The following is a 17,229-nucleotide window of genomic DNA, read 5'->3' as shown; positions in this document are numbered from 1 at the left end:
CCGCGTCCGCTTTGCCCTGCAATTTTCCCAGTGCCGGTTTCTAGTGCTCGCTGTCCAACTTGAGGGTATTTTTGCTCTCGCTCAGAGTTCAACCGTCCACCCCGGCCGTTTAGTCCCGTGGTCACAAGGAGCAGTTGCTGTGTTAGGACCCAGTGGGTACGTTAAAAAAAAAAAAAAGTGTGCAGTTGAGTCCAGGTTTAGGCCTGGGTAACTAGTTGGGTGGAAGGAAAAAAAAAAAAAACAAAATAGGCAGGGATGGGTCTTTAGCTACAATGCTGGAATTTTAGTACCACAAGGGAACTGAAGATTAATTCGACCGCCTCTTTTTAAGCATATGTAAATTGAGGTCCGGAACGGTGAGATATTTTGTTGAAAGTCACCCAGCAACTTGTGAGCAAGCAAGACTTGAACACCAATCATCTGACCTGGTCTTGGCACCTTGGCACTGTAATAGTAGGCAGATAAGTAGTTAAATTCCTTTGCAAGTTTCTTATTTTTCCTTCCCCTTCCCCTCGTACATGTCACCCCTTTGTCACTTTGCTTTTCTTCTCTATGCTTTTTTTTTTTTAATGGACTTATTTTTAGGAAAGTTTTAGATTCACAGCAAAATTTAAAGGAGAATATAGAGATTTCACATATATCCCCTACTCCCATGCGTGCTTGTCCTCTCCCATTTTCATGTTCCCCCGTGGAGTGGTACATTTGTTATGGTTGATGAACCTACATTAACACATCACTATCCCCCAAAGTTTATAGTTAACCTTAAGGCCCATTCTTGGTGTTTCATGTTTTATGGGTTTGGACAAATGTGTGATAACTTGTAGTCACCATGACAGCATCATACGGTGTAGTTTCACTGCCCTCAGAATCTGTGTCCCTCCCTCTCCCCCAGCAACCGCTGATCTTTTTACTGTCTCCCCAGTCTTGGCTTTTCCAGAATGTCATATGGTTGGCAACATATAGTGTGTGACCCTTTCAGATTGGCTTCTTAGTAACGTGCATTTAAGTTTCCTCTGCCTTTTCATGTCCTATCAAGTTATGCATTTGTTTTTATACATCCAAAAAATCCTGTAACAGCAGTTAGAAACCCTGAGATATTATAACCTGGAAAAAAAATGAATAAAGTTTTCTTTACCTCTTTGCCCCACATAGTGGAGAGGCATGTGCTTTAGAAACAAACCTGGGCTGCAACTCCTTAACTGTGTGACCTTTGGGAAAATTAAGCTTTCTAGTCATAATTTAAAATCTGAAAGATGAAGCTGGCCTCAGGGAATTACGTAGGATCACAAATAGTCTAACCAGTGCCTAGTAAATAGTAGATACTCAATACTATTTCCCCCACTTATTTTTTATTATTAAAGAAGAGAAGGGGTGCCTGAGTGGCCCAGTCAGTTAAACATCCCACTTTCGCACAGGTCATAATCTCACAGGTTTGTGAGTTCAAGTCCCACATTAGGCTCTCTGCTGTCCCTGCAGAACTGGCTTTAGATCCTCAGTCTCCCTCTCTCTCTACCCCTCCGCAAGCACACACATGTGCACTCACCTGCTATCTCAAAAATAAACAAACATGAAAAAAATAATAAGAGAAGAACAAGAGTAGCTTAAACTGTGATTGCTTAATCCTTCCATCAATCCTATGTGGTGACTGCTAACTTTTATCCCCAATTTACAGATGATGAAACTCACCAGAGACCACATAGCTAGAGAATGGCCAGACTCAGTTTTGAATCTAAGCAATCTTGACTCCAGAGCCCTCCAGCTTAAAGGTAATTTTTAGACTTAAATTACAGCGGTAGAATTAAACATTTTAGTAGTACGATGCATCTGTAGGGCTTTAAAGAATCCTTTCCTTAACTATTTGTGATGGTGACAGAAATGTTGAGAAGAGTCAGAATTTGCAGGGCAGAAGCCTTAATTTTTCCTTGATTCTTAATATTTTTAGATCAACTCCCACTTCCCAAACATCTGCGAGGAAGTGGCATAGATATATTACAGCCCGAGAAGAGTTTCAGAATGATCAGATTAATAGGAGAAACAAGACATTCTTAAGGAAGCAGAAGCTCCCATCACATGGACAAATAAGGCCTGGAGAGCCAAAGACACGGGTGTAATGCTAGAAAGTGGTGTGAAATAATCTCATAGGTATGATTTCAACATCAAATAAAACAAATGATGAAACATGTAATGGCAGAACCACATCCATCCTCAGGGCTCCCAAGGACTACCATCACTTCAGATCAGAAGCTCTGATTCCACCAAGGTTAATCTAGCGGGACTTGATGCTTCATTTAGATTTTACTCAAAGGTGTGTTCTTCAACACAGGCAAAAACGTTCTCACAGAAGTAATATTTAAATCAGACCTTTTTCAAAAAAAGAAAAAGGTGGACAAGATCTTTCAAAGATTAACAATAGATAGGAAACCAATTAAGAATGTTGGGCACCCTGTAGCCGAGAGTTTGGACAAAGCAAATTAGCCACTCCTTGCAGCCTCAGTCATTTGTTCCCAGAAAGGGGATTAAGTAGAGCTGCTCAGACTAATTTTATTGACACTGATAAAGAGGAACCAGTTAGGAAACCAAGCCCCACAAAAGCAGAAGCTGATGCTCCTCAGCCCAGCCCCGCCCTTACCCCCACTGGAGAGAACTCAGCCCAAACATCTACTTCCTTCCCTGACTAACTCAGCTGTTCTCAGAAAGGAAGTGGCAACCAAGTGCTTTTTCATTCGCTAAAATTAAAGACATCTGAGAAACAAGATGGTGTGGTCAGTGCTGGAACTCTTCAATCCAGACCAGTTGGTTTCAACGAAGCCCAATCACTCCTCAAGAGTGGTGGTTAACAAAAAGAGAAAGGGGCTGTCTAGAAAAACAACAGTTGCCACGCAGATAATCTTTCCTAATGTACAATTCAATGAAATAAACAAAGATCCTTTGTCACTGAGGACGAGTCAGTTAGGTCATAATGATTATACCGCTGATTCTTTACTACTTTCACAAGATTACTTCATGAGTTTCCTTTTAAGACTATTGTTCCTCAGGCCCTCCTCATTTGCAGAGACCAAACATAAACTTATGAGACAGTGAGAGGCTAATGGCCAGAACCTCAAGACCACCATTCCGTGTAAAGAAGATATTGTTTAGTGAGATCCAGTACAATACAGAAGGATATCCATCAGAATCCTGTACATAAGGTTCTGGTTATCTGGGTCCTCAGTGATAAAGGTTTTCCTGTAAATTTTGCCACCGCCCACACCCAGGCTCACTTACGTGTTTTGCTTTCTGGGATCACAAAAATCATTTTCACTTTCGTTGCATTATGCATCCATTCAAAACTATTACAACATCAAAATAGCTGGCCAAGGAAAATAGCTGACCAGTAGTGTTTGAAATTAGACATCTTCTGTGGTGAAACTAACAAAAAATTAACAAGAACTACAGTGTTCTCATATTACAGAGGTGATCTACTTTGTAATATAATTGGCAAGATCAGCAAGAAATGGTGTTTTCTTACTCTTCTTAAAAAGATTTAACCAAAAGACTCATAAGTAATGTTTAGTAATATTTTCAATATGTAATGCTAACACACTGAGCATTTGCTATGGGCCAGGCATTTTATACTTATAAGCACTTTATACTTATTAATATATTATTTAATAATTAATATACAAGAAGTTATTAATATATTAATATATTTAATAATACACAGGAAGTCATTTTATAGTAAGTTATGGAGCTACGATTTAAAACTGTTCCCATGAAATAGCTTTATCTGTAAAACAGGTTATCTGCCCTTAAAAGTGCATTTCTTTGGTTATCTAAGTGGGTAATTGGATTTTTTTTGAAGGCTTTGTAGTTCATAGTGATAAGTGAAATTACACATTACTTAATCCCTAATGTCTGATTGCAGTGGGGGCAGTGAAGTCCCCTTGTGAGGAATAACTTTGTAGTTCCTCTTGGGAAGAAATGCATCCCTAAGTAGGTTAATTCAACTGAGCTAGATTATCTTTTTAATGATAGCGTGAACAACTTTGGTTTCTGTGTTCTAAAAAGTTTCTTTCAAGTGCACTACACGTCCAAATAACTGCCTGAGTTTATTGTTTATGCAGCTGAGAAAACAATATTACTGGCAACTGAACTCAGAATTCATAAAAAAAATCATTTCTTTATTGGGAGATTTGTCTAACTGGAGTATGTATCATAATCCTCAGACTTAAAGGAACATTGTAGGAAATGCTACAAATCACACATACAAAGAACATGAGAAGGTATCTGTTGAATCAGAATTCTTTTTCATACTGTGTGTCTAGATGCCTCAAAAAGAGTCACTTGCACTGCTTGCTGGTGTGTTCCCTTTGTCCTATGTTGCCACCGACGGAGGTGCCCATATGACACCCCAAATTCCTATATTGAAATCTAACCCCCAATGTAATGTGGAATTTGGAGGTAGGACCCTTGAGAGATGATTAGGTAAGAAGGTAGAGCCCTCATGAATGGGATCGATGCCCTTATAAAAGAGACCACAGCAAGTTCCTTCAGCCCTTATGCCATTGGGAGGATGCAGCAAAAAGACAGGCAGGCCCTTACCATACACCAAATCTGCCAGTGCCTCGGTCTTTGACTCCCCAGTCTCCAAAGCTGCGAGAAATAAATTTGTTTTTTAGAAACCACCCAGTCAATGGTATTCTGTTAAAGCAGCCCCCATAGACTAACACATATGTAAAAATAAATAAATCTGGGGTAATTTTCAAAATCAACTCTCCTGGTTTCAGAATCGCATTCCTTAACATACTCTAGTTGGCCTTACAAGGAGCATGTAACAGGTTCCCGTAACATCCTGCCTGAACGTGTTAGGGTAGAGGGCTTGATGACTCTTCGTGGAATGTTTGTTCTCTTGGTTTGCCAATAATAAAAATAAATACCTTTTCTTATTGCAGAACATTATACCATTTAATCTTTTTTTCTTTTTTATTTATTTAAGTAATCTCTACACCCAATGTGGGGCTTGAACTCACAACCCCAAGATCAAAAGCTGCATGCTTTTCTTATTTTAGAGCATTATATGGGGTGCCTGGGTGGCTCAGTCAGTTGAGCATCCAACTTCAGTACAGGTCATGATCTCACAATTCGTGGGCTCAAGCCCCACGTCAGGCTTTGGGCTGACAGCACGGAGCCTGCTCCAGATTCTCTGCCCCTCCCTCGCTTGCACTCTCAAAAATAAGTATTTTTTTTTTAAAAATCAACCTATAGAGCATTAAAAAGCTCACGCACATTCTCTCCTTTCACACGCATGCAAGCAGGCACGTATGTCAGTAAGTAACCTGGAAGAAACAGCCAATGCTTCCATACACACCCCTAATTAAGAGTATTTTCCATGTGGCCATGGAGTGTCTGGGTTGGAAGAATGCTTACATGTAGATAATGTACTCTAACCCCTTCTTTTTGTATATGAAAAAAATACAGGCCCAGAAATGTGAACAAGAGTACCACTATAGCCCCTAATGAATTAATGGATCTCAGTAATAATCATTATCATGACAAGGGGGACATCCAGTCCAAAACAATTAAATCAGGATCCCTAAAGGTGGGACTCAGGCATCACTGTATGCTAAACCACAGCAGGTAAAAAGGGACTTTTTTCCAAAATATTTTCCTTATTTTCCACATACCTATTAATACTCTGGAACACTATTTCCTTTACTCTAGCTTGAGCAGTCCTGCACTGAGATAAATTTCCAGAAATGAAATTACTGAATGTATAGTGAAGACTTTTGACATGTATTGTCAATTGACATTTTAGGAATTTTGAAGAGATTTATACCCCCATTTGCCCTTTGTATATTCATCAAACATAGTTTATTAACTTATTCAACAAACCTTTACTGAACAACTACTATGTGCCAGCACTGGGACTGCATCAGTTAAAAAAAAAAATTAATACAAAAATCTCTGACTTCATGGAGCTTACATTCTAATGGGAGTAGACAGAAACAATAGACCAAATCAAGTTATATAGTATGTTAGAGGGTGATGAATGCTAAGTTGGAAAATGAAGCAAGGGAGGGAATTGAGCAGGAATGACTGGTGAGAGTGGACAGGAAAAGTGACATTTGAGTAAAGATAAAAAGAAGAGGAAGCCATCGAAAAGGCTCAGGCTGCCTGGCTTTTTCCAGGAACAGTAAGCAGGTTGCTGTGACTGAAGCAGAGTGAGCAAGGAGAATGTGTAAAAGATGAATGGGAAGGGGACATATCATATAGGAGGACTTGGACTTTGACCCTGAGACAGGAATCTGTTGGAATGTTTTGAGCAATGACCCACATGCTAATCAGACTTAACAGGATCACTCTGACTATAGAGAAATAAAAGGAGCAAGGGTGGAAGCAGGAAAGACAGTTAAAAGATTATTGTATAAATCCATTTGAGATATGTTGTGGCTTGCACCCAGGATGGAAACAGTGACCTTGGTAAGATGTGATAAGAATTTAGGTCTATTTTGAAGATAGAGCCAACAGGCTTACTCTCTGGTTGTAAGTGGAGTTTGAGAAAATGAGATGCATCAAATATGACTTCCAGACTTTTGGTCTGAGCAACTGGAAAGAAAGCCGTCACTCACCGAAAAGGGGAAGACTACCAAGTGGAACAGTTGGGGGGATGTGGAAGGATCCAGATGGCCACGTTAGACATGAAAAACTGTGAGAAGGAAGAACACTGCAAGCAGAGCGGTGTCCCGGATGCCAGGTGAACCGAATGTTTCCATGAAGAGGTGGTGATTGTTGTGTCAAATGCAGCTGATAGATGAGGTGAGCTAAAACTGAGGGTTGATCAGCAAAAAGGAAAGTCATGGCTGACCTTGACAAGAGCAGTTACACGCTGGAGCTGGTGAAAGCTTGAATGGATCCAGTCGAGAGAGAATGGAAGTCAAGGAATGGGAAATACTAAAACAAGGATGCCTAACTCTTTTGAGGGGGATTACTGCAGAGCAGAGGAGAGAAAGGGGCCAATAACTTAAGGGGAAAATGGAACAAAAGAGATTTTTTTTTTAATATATGAAAAATAATATCATGACTGTGGGCTGAAGAGAATGATTCAGTAGATGGAATTTCTGGAGACACCTTGTGCTTGAGTAGGTAAGAAGGGGTGGGAGCGAGGGGCCCTGTGAAAGGGTTGATGGGAGCATGGAAGATTCTAGCACTAGGGGAGATGCTAGTGGGTGGAATGTCATGGTGGTGTGAGCGTATGGAAATCCTCTTCCGGTTGCTACTACTTTTTTGAGTGAAATAAGCCAGATCATCCATTTAGAGTGAAGATGGGGAGGAGATGCTGGAAGTTTGAAGTGTGGAAGAGGATATGAAATCATCGTCAGGGAATGTGGGACAGTGAGTGAACTAGGGAAATGTATTACGATTTTACAACAGGACCGATTTCTTACTTGAAGGCAATTCACAGTAAATTTAGAGCTAGACCACCACACGTAGTTTTGTGTTTTTTTCTTCAGACATGTCCATCTGTGAAGGTTTGGGCACAGACTAGACTGAGACCTACTGAATCTCCAGTGTTGGAGTTTTGACAAGTGATAGTAACCCTGTTTTGTTTACAATACATGTTTTACAGATCTTTCCTGGTTTGTGATTTGCCTTTTCCTTCTATCTCAATTTTTTTGTACTACAGTAACTGTTTATTTTCATATGGTCAAATCTATTATCTTTTCCTATGGTTTCTTCCATTGAGCTTTTACTTGAGGGAGTCCTTCCTCAAGAAGGGATGATCTAAACTTTCTTCTATACCTTCCCCAATTTCTTATGGTCGAATTTTAACTCTTTAATCTATCTGTATGTATGCTGTGATGCAAAGTTCTAATAAAATAGTCTTTAAAATATTTCTTCTTCTCCACATTATTAAAGAAACAATTCCTTTTCCTTGAGTTTGTGATTTCTTTAAAATATCTTTCTATATTTTATAAGTTCTAGTTCCAGGTTATCATTTCTAAGTTACTAATTCTCAATACTTAAAATGCTTTAACAATTGTATGTTCATAATTCTTCAGGATCAGATAAGGCAAATACCAGTCTCCAGGCTCTCTGTTACAGACATTCTTTAACCATTCTTACTTATTTTTCTAGAAAATTCTGTCATGATTCAAAAACAGACCCCTCTCAGGATTTTTTTGGAATCAAAAGAAGCCTAAATTTTAATTTGGGAAATATCAATTTCTTTATAATATTTAAGTTCCCAGGGGCGCCTGGGTGCCTCAGTCAGTTAAGTGTCCGACTTTGGCTCAGGTCATGATCTCACAGTTCGTGGGTTTGAGCCCCGCATCCGGCTCTGTGCTGATAGCTCAGAGCCTGGAGCCTGCTTCAGATTCTGTGTCTCCCTCTCTCTCTATCCCTCCACTGCTCACCCTCTGTCTCTCTCTCTCTCTCAAAAATAAATAGACATTAAGAAAAATGTATAATATTTAAGTTCCTCATTCAGGAATCATGCTCTGATTCTCTATTCTGGTCTTTTAAATTGTACCGGGTTGATTACTCATTCATGTTTTTATACATTTCAAATTCCCCTGAGATACAGTTTTACTTTGATTTTGATTTTGCTAGAATGAGTCCTCAAGTAAATTCCCCAGAAAGAAAAGCAGAAGGTAAATTTCTGATACTTTACAAGAAAATTTTTTTTTTCCTCTTATGCATATGATTTTTTGGGCAGGTATAGGATCTTCAGATTGTAGTTTTTTTTCTCTTGATAGTTATCTCCAAGTTCAATGGATAAAATGTTCCTTGAAATACTACTATGACAAGGGACAAAAATGGAAAACAACCTGTATGTCAAAAAAAAAGATTTATTAACAATAAGTTAGTGAATCATTAGTAGGGAAGTCTGAGCTATTTTTAAAATGAGGTAAATATATGCACATGATAAAGAAGATTATGTGGGGGAAAAAATGAGGCTGCATAATAATATATATATTATGATTAGATTTTTGAAAAATAAAACCCTACATAGGTATATATTGGTATATCTGTTTTCACATCTATTGGGAAGGACACATCAAACAAATATTAACAAATCACAGTGGGTATTAAAACCAGTGTGTGTGGGAAGAACTTTCACTTTTTACTTTCTGTACTCTAAGTTATTTGAAGTTTTAAAATTAGGTATTATTCTTAACAGGCATATAGTTTTATACAGCCAGTGTATACATTTACTTCACCTTTCTCTGCACCTAAACTGTTGACCACTCCCTCCCACAAACACTGGGCTGGGTGCTTCTTCAAGTATTCCCATGCCATACTATATTGATTTGAATTCTACAACTTTTCACTTTAATTTATAATTGCCTTTTAGTCCGTTTTTTCCAAGCAGACTGAAAAGTCAGGTACTTTCCCTATTTCATCATTTTCTGTTATACCTTATGAAGTAATTGTTCAATAACTCTTTGCTGCAAATGTCAATGATTTGAAAGAGAATGTGTGTTATGTAGTTCTCCGGAAAGTAAAAGAGGCAGTGTTCGGTAGATAGAAAAGAGAAGTGATATAGGCATAGTGGAAAGTCCTGAGGGTGAGCTGGGTTCATTGATTGGTAAGCCAGTCCACCCCGGGAATGGTTCCCTTAACTGCCATCTAAGTAGGTCAAAGGGAACAAGGTGGAGACTTAACTGGAAAAACTACTCAAGAGAACTAAGAAGGTCACTGGCCCTCTCCATTGGGGGAATTCCACACCTAGATAGGAGAGTATTATGTCAGGGTCTTTCTCTGGTAACCTAGCTGTTCACATATCCTCTGTGGGCAGGAGCCGTAGGAGTGGCGTGAAACTTCTGAAGGGGAAGTTGGAAGGCAAATAATCATGGTAAAAGCAAGAGAAAGCAGGACTTGCTTATTAGGGAAAAGACCAAGCTGTCCCCAAAATGAAATGCCAAAAAGTATATATACATCTACATGCGGAGCGTAAATAACATGGAAGTTCACGTCCTTCTCATGTTACAGTAAGGTGAGCAGTTCAGCTTGGCAGGGAGTCTCTACTCCAGAGTCACTCCAGGATCCACCCTCCTTCCATTTATTATTGCTTCACTGTTCCCTGAGGTAATCTCTTCATCCCTATGGTCAAAGTTAGGTTGTGGGCACATTCAGTGCTCCCACCTATGGAAAAGGCAAAGAGGAATTCTAAGGCAAGTGGCTTATCTTTTAAGATCAAGATGACCCAGAAATAACACATTACTTCAGCTTACATCCCATTAGCTAAAACTTAGCCACATAATCACATCTAGTTTTGAAAAGAGGGTAAAGATGTAGTCTAGCTGAGTAGCCATGTATCTAGTAGCCATCCATCTATTTTTATGGAAGAAGGAAAATATAGGCAGAGAAAAACCAGGAGTTTTTGCCATACAAAGAAATCAAATATTGTGCTCATAAGCTGACTGACAAAAGTGGCATTGAAACCCTAGTGGCCATGAAATGCTGGTATAAGACTACTAATTTGTATGCAGTGCAAAAGCTAAGGCCTGTGGAAGTAATTTAAAGCTAAATGCATTTAATTTAAAGGATTGTTTTTTTATTATGAGATAACGTCCTATTTTTTATGTTAAAATGCCTTCGATACAGTGAGAATGGTAGATTGCATGTCTTTTTTTTTTTTTTTTTTTAAGTAAAACAACATTGACAATACTACATCAGTATTCCCATTTTCCATTTTGTGTCTGTGTGTTTGTTGAGATTTTACTGATCCTTGAAATGTTTATACAGGACCAATGTTCCATATGACAACCAAACACAGAGGGTCAGCAGAGAGGCCAGTAATTAGGATGGTTATTATCCCCTACTCTTCCTTCAACATGAAGATGGCATCTCACCCATAGGTTAGGTTTTCTAAACTCTCCCTGCTGGAGCTACCATCGTCTCCCTCTCCATAGCCAGTTAGGTTCCCCTCCTCTGGACTCCCGTAGTACTCTTTACATGGTTCCACCATAGCATTTATCCTACTGCATTGTATTAAAAGTTAATGTTTCTCCTATTTGAACATGAGCACCTTGGAATAGGGACCCTGTGCCCATTGAAGATACTAGTTCTTTTTGAACAGGAAATATCTGTATTAGTTTGTTGGGCCCGCCCCAGCAAAATACTACAGTCCTAGGTGGTTTGAACAACAGAAATTTGCCTTATCACAATGTATAATTCTAAAGTCAAGCTGTCAGCAGGATTTGTTGCTTCTGAGGCTTCTCTCCTTGGCTTACACATGGCCACCTTCTCACTGTATCTTCACGTGATCTTTCGTTTGTGGGAAGGGATCCCTGGTGTCTCTTTATGCACCCAAATGTCCTCTCCTTATAAAGACACCAGTCAGACTACATTAGGACTCACCCCAACAGCCTCATTTTAACTTAATCACCTCTTTAAAGGCTCTGTGTTTAAAAACAGGCACACTTTGGGGGCACCTGGGTGGCTTAGTTGGTTAAGTGTCCAACTCTTGATTTCAGCTCAGGTCATGATCTCACGGTTGGGGAACTGGAGCCCTGCACTGGTCCCTGTGCTGACAGTGTGGAGCCTGCTTGGATTCTCTTATCTCCCTTTCTCTCTGCCTCTCTGTCTCTCTGTCTCTCTTTCTCTCAAAATAACTAAATAAATTTTTAAAAAACCAGCACATTTTGAAGTACTGGGAATTAGGACTTCAGCATATCAGTTTGGGTGCAGACATAATTCAGCCCATAACAACATCTTTATGATCTTTGAGGATTATAAACTAATCAATGTTTTTATTATTGATTGATCTTATTGATTAGTTTTTTATATTAGAGTGAGCAGGGGAAAGGGGCAGAGGGAGAGAGAGAATCTTAAGCAGACTCCACACTTGGCACAGAGCGTGATGCAGGGCTCCATTCCCTGACCCTGAGATTATGACCTGAATCGAAATCAAGACTCAAGACACTCAACAACTAAGCCACCCAGGTGCCCCCATGTTTTTATTTTTAAATCAAATCAGTTCTACACATAAATGTAGAAGTAGAAAGTCAAAATCTCCTTTCATCTCACTCTTCATGGTAGTCACTCCCAAAAGTTAGAGGTAATCAGTGATTCTGGAATGAATGAGGGAGCAGTAAGGTGGTCCGCTATTACACCTGAGGAAAATGAGACACCAAAAGGCTAGGCAACAGTTTTAAGGTCGCAAAATTACTTAATGGTAGGAGGACCGTAACCCAGTTCTACCAATGTCTCACCTAACATTCTTTCTACTATCCTGTGCTACTTCTTTTTAGCATTTAATTGTTAACTAAAACTTGTGTTCGTCATTTTTAACACTAAAGTGTGTAAGCTGAAGATTTTATATTTTTCTTTAAAAGTTACCAAACTCAACTAATGTAAATGCTTTTCACTTATAACTTGTCTTAGGATCTTCTTGCAGCAAGAAACAGATATTCATTTAGATTAATTTTCAGGTACCTGTTGCTGCATAACAAATCTTGACAAAACTTAGTGGCTTAAAACAGCAACTGCTTTATTTTTATGATTCTGTAGGATGGCCGTCTGAGAGTGACTTCTGATGGCCTCGCCAGCAACCACACAAGGTCTCTTACGGCTAAGACTCTGGAACTCACACAGCGTTGCTTTTGTCACCGTCTGTTGGTCAAGGACAGTCTCAAGGCCCACCCAGATTCAAGGGAGTGGAGAGATAGCCTCTGCATCTTGATGGAAAGGGTGGCAACATCATACTGCAAAAATGCATGTGGATACAGGAAAGTGTGACTCATTGGGGAGCATTATTATAATGTTTTTCCATAGCTGACATTTCCCACAGGATAACATTCTGCTTGCCAGCCTTCCTGTTATGCCCACAGCTTCCTTTAAATAGGGGTGCTTGGGTGGCTCAGTCGGTTAAGTGTCCAACTCTTGATTTCAGCTCAGGTTATGATCTCACGGTTGGTGAGATTGAGCCCTGTGTCATGCTCTGCGCTGACTGCAGGGAGCCTGCTTGAGATTCTCTCTCCCTGTCTCTCTGCCCTTCTCCCACGCTTGCTCTCTCCCTCTCTAAACAAACAAACAAACAAACTTTAGAAATAAATAAACAAACAAATGGAATAGTTGATATGGTTTCATACTTTGTGCCGTGTAACTCCACCACCTGGCTGTAAGAAGTTGGACTGGAAATTAGTGCTTATATTAGTTAGGATTAGAACCACATTCCAGTGAGACAAAATCCCACATGGCTGGGTTTAAACAAGATAGAAGTTTATTTCTGGCTCTTGTCAAAGTCCAGAGGTAGGTTCTTCAGGATTGGTATTGGCCCCTTCTATCTGTTGCTCCATTGAGCAACAGTACCTCCCATTTTTAAGGTTGCCTCATGATCCAGTATGGCTGCCAAAGCTCAATTATCACAACCAATTCCACCCAACAGGAAGGGAGAGGGGGAGGAAAAATAGAACCCACTCTATTTAAGGATATTTTCTGGAAGTTACACATCCATCTTCCTCTTATATCCCATTGGCCTGCACTTAGTCACATAGCCATACTTATCAACACAGGAGATTGGGAAATGTACTGGTGGCCATGTGACTGGCCAAAAATCCGGAGTTCTATTACTACAAAATAAGGAGAGAGTAGATACTGATGGGTGATCAGCAGTCTCTATCACAGGGCTTGACCTAAAGGCATGTAATGTGGCCTGGTATGAGATATATGCCCAACAGAGATGTATGATTTATTAACTCGTTCCTTCTGCAAACATAGTATACATTGTGTCCTTTCTACAAGCCAAGCACTGTTCTAGCTACTAAAAATAGGGTAGTAAACAAAGCAAAGTCCCTGCCTTCCTTCAGTTAATAAACTCTAGTTGGGAAAGATAGGCAATAAACAGTATATTGTAAAATACTGATTTTGTGCTATGAATAATTGGTGTAGGCAAGGGGATATATAGTTAAGGCATGTGGGTAGGAAGGGATATTTATTTTAGGTAGGTGACATGTGAGCAAGGACACGAATGAGGTGAGGAACAGCCACGAAGTTCTAGGGGAAAAGGCACAGGCCAAGAGAGCCGTGACTTCAAAGGCCTTAAAGCAGGAGCATGTTTGGAATGTTTGAAGTAGGAATCTGGCGTAACTAGAAAAGGAGCTGGGGGAGTGATAGGAGATGGGGATGTGGAGATAGCCGGAGATTAGACTATAATAAGGACTGGGTAGTGGAGTGTAAGATACGCTTTCTTTAGGAGTCTGAAGGCAAAGTTGTGTCAGGGGTTCACAAGGTCACCCCCAGGTTCAATAATTTGCTAGGAGGATTCACAGGGCTCAGCGTACAGTCAGACTTAATGGCTAAAATAGTAACAGGATGCAGAGCAAAGGGAAAAAGTGCATAAGACAAAATGTGGAGGAAATCAAGTACAAGCTTCCGAGAATCTTCAGTGGAGTCACACAAGAGGAACTTATTTCCTCCAGTGACAAACTGTGACAACAGGTATGAAATGCTCTCTACCGGGGAAGCTTATTACAGACTCAGCACCCAAGGTTTTTTTGAGGATTGGTTACATGGGTGTCCTTGTCCTGGTCCATGCCAAATTCCTGACTGCCAGAAGGAAAGTATGTATTTAGCATAAGCCATTACTGTTTGCACAAACAGTTGAGGCAGCTTGAGCTACTCTTACCATTTAGCAAATGGTCAGAACCCTCCTGAAACCTAAGTTCTCAGATGCTAGTCAAGGGCCAGCCTTGCAAGCAGGTCTTTCTAAGAACAGCAGTCCCGGGGCCTTTTATTAACTGTTTTCTGTACAAAAGCACACAGAGAGATGCTCCAAGCAAAGTGAAATAGGAACCAGAAAACTAAGCAGAGACTAAGCCAACTCCATGAGCTAATAGAGGCAATGAGTAAATAAAATTCATGAGATAAATAAACTAGCCAGAGGGCAGTAATAACAGCAGGAGGAAGAAACAGAGAAGAAAGAAGCTGAATCAAGTGAATGGAAGGGTATCTTGTGCAAGAGGAATTCCCATCTATATGACAACAACCCCAGTATTGCTTTTGGGACATTAGAATTGCTCTGTGGTCCTAGGGACTGATGAACAATGCTCTGCTTCTTCCTGAGGCCTGATTGTTCCATTAAAATGGCTCCATTTCCTCGCCTCCTAATTTCTTTTTGTACCTTTGTAATAAATTCCAATCATCCAGGATCAGAAACATGCCTTGTGCTGTGCTCCTTGAAACCTGAAAGCACCTCACTAATACACCTGGGTTTTCAGCCATTCAAAACATAGACTTAAAGAGGAAAACTAATATGGTGGCCAAGGGGTCACTGGCCAACTGGGTGAAGGACCAAGATTCATAGCATAGAGTGAAACTCCCCACCTACCGCCGTGAAGCCATGTTCCAGTCATATCAAACTATGCACAACTATACTCACATGCAAAGTGGACTTTTATTCCTTTTTGATTTTGGTCATGTTTTTCACTCTGTTTAGAATTTCAGGGGTTTCATACTTACGCATACCTAGCTCAAATGCTGTTTGCATTATCTATGAAGCCTCTATGACCACCTCTCTCCCCTCACTCTTCTCTGGCCTCTCTGGAGTGATTCTTTCCCTCTGCACTGCTATCTCAGCTATTGGTACATATTTCTGTAGTAACGATTACAAAGGATATTGTAATCAACTATTTAGGCATTTTCTCTGAAACAAATTATGTTCCTAGCACAATGCTTCATAAATGGTAATTAAAAAAAATTTTTTTTTAACATTTATTTATTTTTGAGAGAGAGAGAGAGAGAGAGAGACAGATCACGAGTGGGCAAGGGGCAGAGAGAGAGGGAGATAGAGTATATGAAGCAGGCTCCAGGCTCTGAGCTGTCAGCACAGTCTGATGAGGGGCTCAAACTCATGAACCACAAGATCATGACCTGAGCCGAAGTAAGATGCTTAACTGACCAAGCCACCCAGGCACCCTGGTAATTTTTTAATAAGCGTATATTTGGTGACTGAATGAATGAACAAATGAACAAACGAACCAAGAAACAAATGCAACGAGTCACATATTGAACAGTTCTGACCCCAGGATTTAAGGCCAGATCTCCTTGACCATTACAGCCCATTCTTAATTCCCATGCTTAAAACAATAATCTCTCTCATCTATTGGGGAACTTTTTCTTTTCTAAAATTGCATTGCTTTTATGTTATTTTCTTGAAGATATTATTACTTTACAGATGTTCACTAGCCGTATTAGCATTGGTTCTAATGATTTTCCTAGTGAAAATAAACTTCTTTTTTTATTTTCTAAATATGGGAGGACTTAAATATGCCCCATCCAAAAAAGTATATGCTAAGTACACTCAATTTGGTAGTCTCCAAGTATGTTTATACAAATAAGTAAACACAGAATTGCTCTCCTGCTATGAAAGTACTTCCTATCACTAGTGCCTCATGTATCTATGCATATTTTTAATTAATTTTCCAAACGGGAATAATTTCAAGTAGTATTGTTTTCACAATCCACTACTTCTGGTACTAAAAGTGAATTAATTGCCTAAGAGATTTTACATACAACCAATTCTAAAAAGCATCGTTATGATCGCGGCAAACATTAAATAGAGTCTAAGTTCGTTACTCTTTCTGCAAGATCTCTTTTGATTAGTGGCCTTTTAAAATCTGATAGATATTCCACAGCTTTCCTTTACTTCCTTGAGAGCTATTAGAATTAAGACTTTTTTTTTTAATGCTTTGATGACATGCTGTAGTTGACTGTCGTTAACACGCAAGAGGTTTCAAGAACTAAATGAAATATATTCCCAGAAATCGAGGACAGGTTTTTTGTTTTTTGGTTTTTTTAAAACAGCATCATCTAAAATTGAAGCTAATTAGAACTAATTTCAAATCTGTAAGGTTAGCCATAGAAAAGAGGGTTTACAAATACATGTGGATGAATTTGGGGTGTTGCCCAATTCTTATATGTGTGGAGGGGAGGATACTGCTGTGGGCTTGGAGAAAAAAAATTCTATTTTGGGGGCAATTTCTTTGGTTCAGGCACTTAACATATGCTGTCACTTAATCATTGCAACACTTCTCTAAAGTAGGACTCTTATCCACATCCCACAGATGGGAAAATGAAGATAGGAGGGAGGCTTCAGGCTCCACCCCTACTGCAGAGCAGAACTGAAATTTCAACCAAGTTTCCCTGAATCCAAAGTTTGGGTCTCCACCACCCTAAATACATGGCCAGGTTATCACACCACAGGATACAAACTGCTTTATGTAAATAGGACCTATTCTGGATATC

The 17,229-nt window shown here is 39.7% G+C and overlaps 1 long non-coding RNA gene across 1 annotated transcript; it reads left to right on the top strand.

Annotated features, from left to right (window-relative positions):
* On the top strand, positions 1–15,783 carry LOC123378932. Its single transcript, XR_002744894.2, has 3 exons — positions 1–156; positions 1,673–1,766; positions 12,496–15,783. It is a non-coding gene; the product is annotated as an uncharacterized LOC123378932 (long non-coding RNA).
* Positions 15,784–17,229: the final 1,446 nt, after the last annotated feature.

This window comes from Felis catus, chromosome C1 (assembly GCF_018350175.1).
Source record: "Felis catus isolate Fca126 chromosome C1, F.catus_Fca126_mat1.0, whole genome shotgun sequence".
Classification (NCBI taxonomy): Eukaryota; Metazoa; Chordata; class Mammalia; order Carnivora; family Felidae; genus Felis; species Felis catus.
The sequence above is the reverse complement of the archived record's forward strand: the minus strand, read 5'-3'. Positions and strand labels throughout refer to the sequence as shown.